This window comes from Benincasa hispida, chromosome 4 (assembly GCF_009727055.1).
Source record: "Benincasa hispida cultivar B227 chromosome 4, ASM972705v1, whole genome shotgun sequence".
Classification (NCBI taxonomy): Eukaryota; Viridiplantae; Streptophyta; class Magnoliopsida; order Cucurbitales; family Cucurbitaceae; genus Benincasa; species Benincasa hispida.
The window spans coordinates 19917413-19930268 of NC_052352.1; the positions used below are offsets into that span (position 1 = coordinate 19917413).

The window sequence follows — 12856 nt, forward strand, 5'->3', positions numbered from 1 at the left end:
ACCACTATACACAGCTCAAATTATATTTCCAACTACCTGGAATCACATTAAGCTCAAACCAGCGAAACGGGCATTATCCATCAACACTGAATATTGAAGTTCACAATCAATAGAAGTCTACATAAGAGCGTGGAGGTCTGGGTCCGGAAGTAGAGTCTTCCGGCAACCCTTATAACCGTCTCTTATGTAAGCGTTAAATTAAAAGAAGAAGTCACCTACGCATTTATGGCATAAAAATGCAACTCTCAAAGAGGTCATACCTTCCAAATCTGATAACCTATTGTCCGAACCAGAACAGGACTGATACATAATCCTCTATCTTTACCCATCTCCCCATTGATATAAGTATGAATTCGCCTATGTGCGCCATTGCGAATAATCACCAATATCGAGCTATGTGAAATCCTCAAATGCGAACACGATACATCGCCCAAAAAAGAAGGATATTATCTGTGGTGTATATAATATATATCTCTCTAGTAGGTACCCATTCATATGAATCTGGCAAATTACGTATAATACAGTTTGAAGCCGATTTACCATTTTAGTGCCGGCGCCGGTTACCGTATTCCAGAAAAATCTTACCCTTATCCCCAAATCCGCTTAAAGAATTACGCAACGAAAAGATTCTATTCTAGGTGGTGAAAGCTACCACTAGCTTAGCACCATAGTCCTATGCTCATAAAGCTATGTGTGGTTATATATCTCTATCTCTATCTCTATTAGAAAAGATTGGTTGGGCACCTATACATAGTCTCGGTATACATTCAAGAGGCGCCCGGGGAGAGTTCAGTCCTAATGTATTATATCAATACTTCTATCTGATGCCCACTTTAAACTCTCCGCTTGCCTATATTACGGGTGACAAGAAGAAGAGTTAGAGAACCTTCAACATCTCTTGTAGCTGAGCTCCTCTCAACTTCCCAAGATGTAGGACATATCAGACACAAAATGCCCCCAACGGTGCGCTAGCGCGAGGGATCTGTACAATGCATGGCCAGGCTCTTGAGGTCGCACCACATTGCAGCTGAACAGCAAAGGACACGGCCCTCAAAATAACGGCAGTACGCCTCAAGCGGGCCCAAGATAGAGAACCAACCTTACACCCTGAGTGTCCAGGTAGGTTATAAAAGTTAGCATCGGCCTTCCACCTTCGTTATCTTTTGGCGTGTATCCATTCTCTTATGAAGTAATTGTAATTGGCATATACGTCCAATCATATCATGGGACCTACACGTAATATCTGAATGTTGGAATCGGTTAACACCCTCCGATCGGTATATCAGCATCTTGAGGTGACATCAAACCTCTTCATTGTGCTTATAGGGATGCCTCTGCGCTTGCAACTGATCCGGTCTCGATGGAAGATCAGCCGGTTCAGATACCGACGTCTATAGGACTCGAATCGATAATAACCATAGAAAGGAATTGTCATAACCATCGACCGGGGATAAGATGTGCGCATCCATTAGACCGAGTTACCAGGATCCAAGGTAGCTATCACGCTTTCATAAAGATTCTTTCCAAACGTTTTATTTACACATTACCAGACTCTATTTTGGGTTATTAACATCTCAGTAGTAAATAACATGGATCGCAACTATGTAATGACTCTCCAAAATATCCTAGGGCTAACGTAATGTTACAGTGAAATGAGAACTAGCGACACAAGCCATTTAGGTTGTATTATAAGGTTACTTCCGGTGCTAAAGCAAATAAAACATCCAATTGGTTTAAAGATAGGCAAAACAACTAAGGGTGGAAAGGTGAGTGTACAAAATGAAGACATTCAGTCATGATTATTATATCGTCACAAGCGTTTGTTCTTTTAACAACTGTGAGGTTTACAAAAAAGCTTAAAGCACCCTAGTTGAAGCATTGAGGAGTTAGGCAAATTCGGCCAATAATCAGTTACTGTGTATGTATTGTGGTATTATCAGAGGAGAGTTCTGCAGCACAGCCCTCAAACTGATGAACCCATACAGACGAAAAATACACTAAGTATTTTATGTTATAACAATATAACGTGTTTATCTTTTAAATATATAGGCCCAACGAGCTATTGCTGATCCAACCATACACGTAGTGGAGGAAAAGAAGCCTATCCGCCCTACTCGGATAGTATGGAAATTGGCTAAGAAATGCGGAGAATTATAAATTTTCGTCAATATACCCACTGACGCCACTGCGATAGTGAAAAAGAATGTTTCAAGTCTGTTTTGCAGGAAATCAAGTCACGCATGCGTTCATGGCTCAAAGATAAAATGAACAATGCATCTACGTCGTCTTGCGCTGTCAATCAATAATGAAGAGACGATTAACGCAATGACGACGCATGTGACAATCGATCAAAGAGCTTTGCGATCAACGCAATTCTAAACCGCACTGCGATAATCATAAACAACACCGCATGCGAGAGATAGATCGAAGATGACACAATCTTGTGAATTTAGGACTTCAAGTCGTCACTTGTTGCACTCACTTTTACTGTGATTTTTAACTACCTTTCATTTAGCATTAAATTATCCGGTGTATATTATGGCACTAAACTGAACTACCCATTCGAGCAGCTGAATTCTGATGCTTCAGTTCCTTCATTGAAGAAAAACTCGTCAAACTTTGATGGATCGGTTTGTCTGCTGAAAACTCTAAACTCACCCAAATTTATATTCCATTTTCTTCCATTTTGAGACCTAGCTTAGTCTTCAATTATTGCAGGAACCCAAAGTGGATAATAGAGTAAAAGTAAGTTACTCCAATCTATCCCAGTATTTTTGTTTTTCCGATTTCGAGTAGGTTGTTTATGGCTTGTAATGTATCCTAAAATGTGTAGGTGAGGATGCAATCTTCCTTAGAAATGCAGATCTTCAAGGACCGATGGACTGAGGCCGCAAAGAAGGATAGATGTTGGATCGACCCGTATAGGTAATTACAAAAGTCAACCAACGCAACGTTATTGTGATAGTTATATTTTCATATTAACGAAATAAAGCTGGAAGTGAAGGTGTTCCAGTCTCCATTAACAGAAGCTTCCTCGATAATCATCCAGGTGAAGTATTAGAAGTTATTGCATGTCACACTGTCAGCATAGCAGAAGTCGACAACAATCATATAACTACTGAAGAAGTCGATGATTCAAAAGAAATTGAGCAAAGAATTTCTATCTTTGATCGTATCAAGCCTTCAACTACTCAATCTTCAGTCTTCAAAAGATTGAGTATGGCCGATAGAAGAAGAAAGCCAATGTCCAACATCTACTGCAACTTGAACTTCAGCTTTCAAGAGGTTAAGTATCTTCACATCAAAGAAAGATCAACCTTTAACATCTGCTTTTGATCGCCTTAAGATGACAAGCGATCAACATAAAATAAAGATGAAAACCTTGAAGGTAAGACCACTTCATGGAAAAAAAAAATAATGACGAGAAGATTCACACTCGTGTCCCTTCACATATGAAGAAAAATTTGTCTGTTGATATAAAGACAGAAGGTTCCATGATGGTGAAGCCAAGTTCATCATATTGACAAATCTTATGAATGAAGAGGATGGTCAAAGTCATGATAAATAAGAGTTTCTGAAGTTTAAATGTAGAAGCTCTTTATCGCAAGAGCCTACTTTGCATGTTGCTTCTGACCCCCATGAACTTAAAAAGTGAACGGGCCCAAGAGAAAAAAATAAATTTTTTTAGACTACGTTATGACTTGATCCTTGTCATTGTAAAAGGTACATAGGCAGCTTGAAGGAAACTTTAAGTTCAGTCCAGAACAAAAGAAAAAAAAAAAGCAAAAAACGAGACATCCTTCTGAACTACCTCATGACTTGATCCCTTTCTTCAAGGGTACATAGACAATAAATTTAAGTTCAGTCCATAAAAAAGAAGTGGCACAATCATCCTACGTGTGGCGCTACAAAAACAATTGATGTTTTTCATCTCTACTGAGGGGCAATACAATAAATTGAAGATGTTCATATTTACTGAAGGCAACATAACAATTTAAAGATATTCATCCCTACTTGAGGCAACACAACAAGTTAAAGATGCATGTTTTCTACACGATGGTACACGGGTTAGATGTGTACAATAAGGTTATCTCTAGAAAATTCAATCATCTTTTCGCCCACTTAAATAAAGATGCAATATTGGGCATTGCTTACTTTAAGTTTGAAGCATCACTCATCTATAGTTCGACTCTTCATCTTCAGCTATAGATGTTCTTCAAGATCAAGTATTGTCTTCATTTGGCCACTGCACCCATGCAAATCAAAGGACTGTCCTCATAGACAGTAGTTCCTAACTCACTCAAGATTAAGGTCATGTTACCTATGGTCATCCTAGTGAAATGAAAGTCTATGTCATGAACGGCGTTATATAACAAGACTAAACATTTCGTGGTTCGGTCTTATACAAACTCCTTTGTATAGGATACCCTGCTCGCATGTCTTCACATGAATAATCAGGATCTGACCATCTGTAGCACTTTACAATACTTGTAACATCTACAAAGCGAATCGTATCCGTAGTGTCACCAGGATAAGGTTTTCCTCCTATATTCATATACTACAGACCATTTAGGTTATCACTTAAGGCATGATCCACTTGTATGTCTGCACATACATGCTTAAGTTACAACGATAACTAGGGATCTTAGTTTATTGGTTTGTGGTAAATGCAACTAAAATATTTCATATTTCATAGACAACAATGAAGAAAATATCTCATATTATTACATCACAAGGTTTGTTCATATAGGTGTTTACAAACTACAGGACCCTACGAGATTTAGGGCATCAGCCCCTACAATCTCCCACTTGTCCTAAAGCGAGTAGGTGTACAAGATAAAAACGAGTACAAAACAATAAAATGGAGCATTAAGGCCCAGTACAAAATTTCCCACTTGCTCTAGTCTAGCCGCAGAAGGTCCTGTAGATCCATGCTCTATAGGTGACCCTAAAAAAAGTATAGGCGTGAGAGCTTTTGTAAACAGATCAGCAATGTTGTGCTCCAAAGCGATCTTCGTGACGATCCCATCCCCTCGATGCACAATCTCGCAAATGAGATGATACTTTCGCTCTAGATGTTTGCCCCGCTTGTGACTCCTAGGCTCCCTGGACCATTCGATATTTTTCTTTATTGAGGCACAACTTATCTTTTTCAAATCAAGATTTGTTTCCTTTCTTGAATTTGATTATCAAAGGAGAATTTTGCTGATCATTTAAGGTTGTTATTTTTGTCAATTGAGCAAGAAGTTTCTTGCTCTGTGGTCCAACTGTGCATCATTGTGTTCTTGCTCTTTGCTCACTATATTTCGTTGTGCTAGTTCTTCATCCGTTGAGTGCAACAGATTGAAGATAATCATGGTCTTAGGGGGAGCCTAAGCCATCACTACTGAGAAGGATTCTCACGGTCTAGCCATTGCTAATGAGAAGGGATTCTCAGTTTAAGGGGGAGCCTAAGACTCAGCTACGGAGAAGGAGTTCTCCATATTACGGGGATCCTAAGACTAATCAGTGAAGGGAGTTTTCCGACTAGAAGATATGATAACAACGTTGAGAGGAGCCTTACACATTGTCAGAAGCCGAAGTGTTCAACACTAATATTATCAAACTTAAGGGGGAGCCTAAGTGCATTTGAGAGGGAGTCTCACATCTAGGGGGAGTTTAGGTGATCAGTGAGTTGGATTCTACGTGAGTCACTGTAGTAGCCGTGTATTACAAATAAGTACTACGTTATAAACTATTTAACTTATTAATATTAGTAGATAAATATTTCTCGAGTACACTGTCTCCCAGACGTAGGTAGATTTCACTGAAATGGATTACCAATTTTTGTGTCTTTATCTACTTACTTGTGTTGGTATCTTGTTGTTACCATTACTATTTGTGCTTTTCGTTTAATATCCGTAATTAGAGTGACAGTCAACTTAATGTTTTTTCATATATATTTATTTAGGTTATATAAGTAGAAAGTCTCAATCAAATAATAATAATAATAACAAATAAATAAATAATAAATCCCTTGAATGTTTGTGAGGTAAAATTGGCAACTAATGCACGTGGCACCCATGCCTGGTAGACATCTTTTTCTCCTTCCAGCAAACTAATTTTTAAATAAACATATTTTCTTTAAAATCCCGAGGTCAGTGGTCCTATTTTTGAGTTCTTCAATTATCTTCACTCTTGGCTTGATAACGATAAAAACATCTACTATATTTTACTTCTAGGGAGTTGTGAAGATAAATTATGAGGTTCAAACTTTGAAATCAAATCATTTTAGTTGTAATATACACTTGATGGATGGTTTTAAGTAAATTCCTAACTAATAAATTCTCTTGATTTAAATTTTAAGGTCTCAAAAAAACTGATATAGAAATGAAAGTCATAAATTAATGATTGAAGTTTAAATTGATATAATGATAAGTTTGATATATCAAGTGATATAATAAAAGTACAATAATGATTAAAAAATTTAAAAATAGGACCCAAAACTTTCGTGAAAGCAATAAGTTAATCCATAAATTTTTACAAAATTTACAAATTATAAAGTACAAAGATTAAATCATTACTTATTAAAGTTTACATACCAAATTGTTATAAATTTAAATGTAGAAGGACTAAATCGTTATCCATTAAAATTTTTAGGGACTAAATTGTTAGTTCAAGGACCAAAAGTATTTTAAAACCTCAAAGAACATGATTATTTTCAAATAAAGAAAAATGAGTTAATCCATTTATAAATATAATAAAATGTAATAAACTGTAATAGACCTCTATTGATATCAGTGATGGATATTTTATTACGGATAAATAATGACATCTTGTTATAGTTAAAAATATTTTTAATAATTTAACTATTTAAAATCGTTATAATAAAAAAGAAAATTTCTTTCTAAAAAGAAGTGTAATTGTTGAAGGATATAATTATTAAGATGGTGAATGATAAGTTTCAACTAACGCATATAAGCCAAAAGAAAGGGACAATCAATAGTGGCTTTAAAGGCTTCAAAACTCTTACTTTGAAAGCCACTGAAATTAGTCAACGCTGGGGCGTGACTATAAATATTTAAATATTAATAAACAAAGAAAATGGCATAATTGATGAAAATTAAAGGGGTGGAGGAAATTGAAAGCAACCATATAGGTATAGATGCGCTTCAGTAATTGTTTCCAATTTGAATTTTGGTGATAGCTATCAAAATTTATACCCACTACTCAGTTTTATAAATGCCTTTTTTTTTATTTTAATTCCAATTCTAACAATTAATTATTTCCCAAGAAAATTTCACATTTCACCATTCTTGTTTTTACCATTATTGGTATTTTTTGCCTCGACATTAATGGGTTTAAGTGTAACCCATTGAATTCCTAGAGTGAGTGGTTTCTTACACCAAGTACCTAAATTTTGAATAGTTGTTCTCAACCTATTGTAAAAATGATAATATATAATCACTAAAATCAAGAGTGACACTATAAATAGTTAATATTCGATAGCATAAAAATTTATCTCAAAATCAATTGATAATGGAAGATGTAACTCATCTATCTTATAAAACAATTTGAGATACTTTTGGTTTTTCCAATTTGGGATTCTCAACATGTTCTTTATCTCTTTTGAGTTTATCATTCTTGATCGGATTCCAATTTTCTTTTATTGGACCGAATATCCATTTGGATTTTATGAACTCGAATACCATATTAGATAATATGAGATTTTATCTTAAAACTATTTATCTTATAAGAAATAAGAGGTCATTCGATTTTTCTAATATGAGAATTTGAATGATTAACAAATTATTAATATGTTTTAAAAAATTGGTGAAAGTCATCATTCCTTCTTTTAAAAATTCAACATAATGGATGATTTGACATTGTTTTGAACGGAAGATATAAATAAAAGTAAGAATTATTTTTGGATTTGATATCCATTTTAGTTTAAAAAAGTAATAAGTTGAAAGACCAATTTAAAATTCAAATAATTGAAACACCGCATAATCATTTTCTCATTTCAAAGAAAAACAGTCTCTCCCACCAACTTCAAATTAATATAGCGATTCGTATCTTAATAATTTTTCATTTCGGCCTTTGAATTTGAAACAAACTTTCTCCCCAAAAATAATAAATAATAATAATTCATCACCTTGTTATAAACCTGAAAATGCATTCGAGGTTGATTTTTATTTCTTTTATGCTAAAGTTTCTGTTAGAGCAGAAAATGAAAATGGAAAAAGGAAATCAAAGGTGGAAGAAGAAGAAGGTGAGTCACCACCATTCGATTGAGAATTGGTTTTGCTCTCTACCAATCAATCAATGTCAAGTGTAATATTCTTATTCTTTGTATTATTATGTAACCATATTAGGGCAATGAGTGTATAAAAGAAATAAGGATGTAGCTATTATATTCAATTCATTTCAATACAAAAAAAGGCAAAAGGAGGAAGTCCAAAGGACTCCAAAAATCACAAAAACTCTTCATCTTCAACTTGGTATTAGAGCCCCATAGATGACGCCACACTCACCGAAAATTCCTCCACCGCCGAACCGATAAAGTTCACCACACCACCCCTGAATTAGCTCACCAGCACAAAGCTCGAATGTAGGAACTTCATGCTGTGGAAGACACTCGCGCTGCCTATCCTCCGAAACTATAAGCTCGAAGGACATCTTTCAGGACAAATACCCTGCCCACCAATGTTTATCCAGACAACTTCTGAAGCAACGTCTAGCTCTCAAATGGTAATTGATGACAGAGTCAGCTCATCTGTTGAACGGTCACTGAATCCTCAATATGAGGCATGGCTTGCCGTCGATCAACTCTTGCTAGGATGGTTGTACAACTCCATGGCTCCAGATGTAGCAGTTCAACTCATGGGATACGAGAATGCCAAATAACTGTGGCAAGCCATTCAGGAGCTATTCGGTGTTCAATCTCGAGTTGAAGAAGACTACTTAAGGCAGCTGTTCCAACAGACAAGAAAAGGCAGTCAGAATATGAGTGAGTATCTCAAGTTGATGAAGATGTACTCCGACAACCTTGCATAGGCAAGCAGCCCTGTGTTGACAAGAGCTCTAATCTCACAAGTCCTTCTTGGCCTTGATGAAGAGTACAATTCTGTTGTCGTAGGCATCCAAGGTAAATTAGGTATTTCTTGGTTAGATATGCAATCCGAACATCTCTCTTATGAAAAACGATTGGAACACCAAAATTCTATCAAAATACATAGCTCCTTTGCACAGCAGCCTTCTGTTAATGTAGCATTTAATAGGAATACAAATGAAGGGAAGCCACATTTCAATCCCTTATTCAATGGGAATAGGCAGTAGGAGAACAGCTCCAAAGGCAACAACTCTAATCATAATCCATTCAATGGACAAGGAGTCGGCCGAGGTCGAGGAAGAGGTCGAAATAACAACTCAAATAGACCAACATGTTAAGTTTGTGGGAAGTACGATCACTCAGCCTTGGTATGTTATCATCGGTTTGACAAGGAATAATCTCAAAGTGTTGGACAAGGCAGAGGAAATCATGGGTCAGTTGGCCCCAATAATAATGCTGCTGCCATGTTCACATCATCACAACCCTCAGACCCCTTTATAGCCACATCAGAGACAATAGCGGATCCGAACTGGTACATTGACAGTGGAGCTACTAACCATGTCACTCCAGATTATAACAACATCAACAACCCAACCGAGTATGGAAGTAATGAACTGGTCACCGTAGGTAATGGTGAACAATTACACATATCTCATACTAGTCAATCATGTTTGTCTGATGGAAGGAATGAATTTATACTAAATGATGTCCTATGTGTGCCTAATATAGCAAAGAATCTGATTAGCATATCCAAGTTAGCTCATGATAATGTTGTGGTTATTGAATTTCACATTGATTGTTGTGTCATTAAGGACAAGGCTACGGGCAGAACACTACTGAAAGGGGAGTTTGACAGAGGATTATATCGACTATGAGGGGTTGAAGTACTACAAGACAACACCAAGAGACAAGGAACTACTCTATAAAAATAACAACTCGACTGCCCTAATTCTATCAGGAGTTAGGATAAATGTAGTTGAGTCAAGAGTTGTCTGGAATAGAAGATTAAGACATCCATCAGTTAAAACTCTAGACTATGTTATTAGAGAATGTAATTTACCAGTAAAATCGAATGAAGGAAAAGAGTTTTGTGATTCATGTCAATTGGGAAAAGCAAGTGTCTTACCATTTCCTAACTCTCAATCTCGAGCATCCAATAAGTTCGAATTAATACGTATAGATGTATGGGGACCAACCCCTATTGAATCTACTGATGGATATCGATATTATATATCATTCTTGGATGATCACAGTCGATATATGTGGATATATCCTCTGAAACAGAAAAGTGAGACATTGGCAGCGTTCAATCACTTTCATCAATTAATCCAAACTCAATTCAAATCTGGAATCAAAATGCTACAATCAAATAATGGGAAAAAGTATGACAGAATACACCATCTCTGTGAGTCCAAAGATATCTTAATCAGAAAATTATGTCCCTATACTTTTGCACAAAATGGCAGAGTTGAGCGCAAGCATCGACACATTATTGAAACTGGACTCACCTCCTTGCACAGGCATTCATGCCTCTGTCCTTTTGGTGGAAGGAATTTTCAACAGCTGCCTATCTCATTAATGGAATGTCTACCACAGTATTGCATGGTAAATCACCCGTCGCTATAATGTTTGGTTTTAATCTTGATTTTCTTAATCTCAGGACATTCGGGTGTGCCTGCTACCCTTACCTACGATCATATCACAGTAAAAAAATTCCAATTACACTCGAAGAAATGTGCATATATTGGTCCCAACTCATATCACAAGGGGTACAGATGTCTCAGTCCATCAGGCCAGATTTACACCAACAGACATGTTAAATTTAATGAGAGTGACTACCCATTTGTATCCCAATCGTGCACCATGATCCCTCAGACGACAGACCAAACGATCGCTAAACATCCATCGTTTAACATGATCGTCCAAATGATAGACCAAAAGAAAGACACCACGATCGCTTAGAACGATCGCCTAGAGAACAGACAACACGATCGCTCAGCCTCCATCGTTTAGCACGATCACTCAGACGACAAACAACGCGATCGTTCAGCGTCCATCGTTTAGAACGATCGCCCAGACGACAGACAATGCGATCGTTCAACACCCATCGTATAGAACGATCGCCCAGACGAAAGATAAAGTGATCGCTCAGTCTCCATCGTTTAGAACGATTGCGAAGGCCAAAGACACAATGATTGCAGAGAGTCCATCAACTAGACAAATCGGTGCAAGCTTATCACACAGAACGATCACTACAACAAAAAACCCCACGATCGTTGACATTCCATCATCCAACACGAATGTCTAGGCGACAACCCCTCCCATACCTGCTCCCATCACTGAGTCCTTAATCCCGAGCCTTCAACCTATACTCAATACCCTGCCTCAGTCACCGTCCTTCCTCCAAGTAAATCCAACACCAGCCTTTAATCCCGACTATACTCCAAACTCCATAAACCAGACAATCTCACCAGGATATGCATCTCACCACAACCCAAATCTCTCCCCGACAATGAGCCCCACCCATCACTCACCAGTGTCCCTACCTCAAACCAACTCAAACCAACATAATAATCCAACTATACCACATATATCACATCCTACTGATACTTCAACATCTACCAGCCTACCAAAGCCCACCATCTCCACTCGCCCCTCACCTGTTCCCACTCATTCGATGATTACACGAGCCAAAGCTGGTATATTTAAACCAAAAGTCTAGATAACAAGCAAAAGCACTGATTGGTCTCAAACAGAGCCTACAAGAATTACAGCTGCACTTGCAACTCCTCAATGGAAGAAAGCGATGGATGAGGAATTACACGACTCTCATGAGAAACAATACATGGACACTAGTTCCTCCATCTCCATCTTAAAATATAGTTGGGAACAAATGGATGTTTCAACTCAAGCGGAACATAGATGGCACAATACAGAGATACAAGGCCCGACTAGTTGCAAAGGGCTTTCATTAACATCATGGAGTCGACTTCTTTGAGACATTCAGCCCGGTAGTGAAGTCTTCAACAATCTGAGTAGTCATCAGTGTTGCTATGTCACACGGCTGGACTCGTAGGCAATTTGACTTCAACAATGCATTCTTAAATGGAAAGCTAGCTGAGGATGTATATATAAGTCAACCACCCGGGTATGTCATCTCTCATTACCCGAACCATGTCTGCAAATTAGAAAAAGAAATCTATGGCCTGAAATAAGTACCACGAGCCTGGAATACAACCCTCAATTCAGTTCTTACCAAATGGGGATTCTATCAATCTAGATCAGACACTTCATTGTTTATTTACCACACGAAGGGCTCTGTCATATTCCTTCTTGTTTATGTTGACGACGTCATTATCACAGGTAACAATTCTCGATTAACAGAGTAACTTATAGAAACTCTTGATGTACAATTTGAACTGAAGGACTTGGGCCAACTTCGGTACTTTCTGGGAATATAAGTTCATTATCTAGACTCCGGCCTACTGATTAACCAGTCGAAATATGTGGATGATTTACTACATAAACTTCAAATGACGGATGTGAAACCGATGCTCTCGCCAACTATCCAAGGCAGAAAATTGTCAAAGACTAATGGACAACCCCTCTTTGAACCTTATATATATCGAAGCACCATCGGCGCCCTTCAGTACTCAACTCATACATGGCCGAACATCACCTATGCTGTCAACCAACTCAGTCAATTTCTTTAAACTCCAACTGATGTCCATTGGCAGGCAGCTAAAAGAGTTCTTAGATACGTCA

The 12856-nt window shown here is 37.4% G+C and overlaps 1 long non-coding RNA gene across 1 annotated transcript; it reads left to right on the forward strand.

Annotated features, from left to right (window-relative positions):
- The first annotated feature begins 2448 nt into the window (after positions 1-2448).
- On the forward strand, positions 2449-3021 carry LOC120076616. Its single transcript, XR_005481583.1, has 3 exons — positions 2449-2630; positions 2719-2745; positions 2834-3021. It is a non-coding gene; the product is annotated as an uncharacterized LOC120076616 (long non-coding RNA).
- The last annotated feature ends 9835 nt before the right edge of the window (positions 3022-12856 follow it).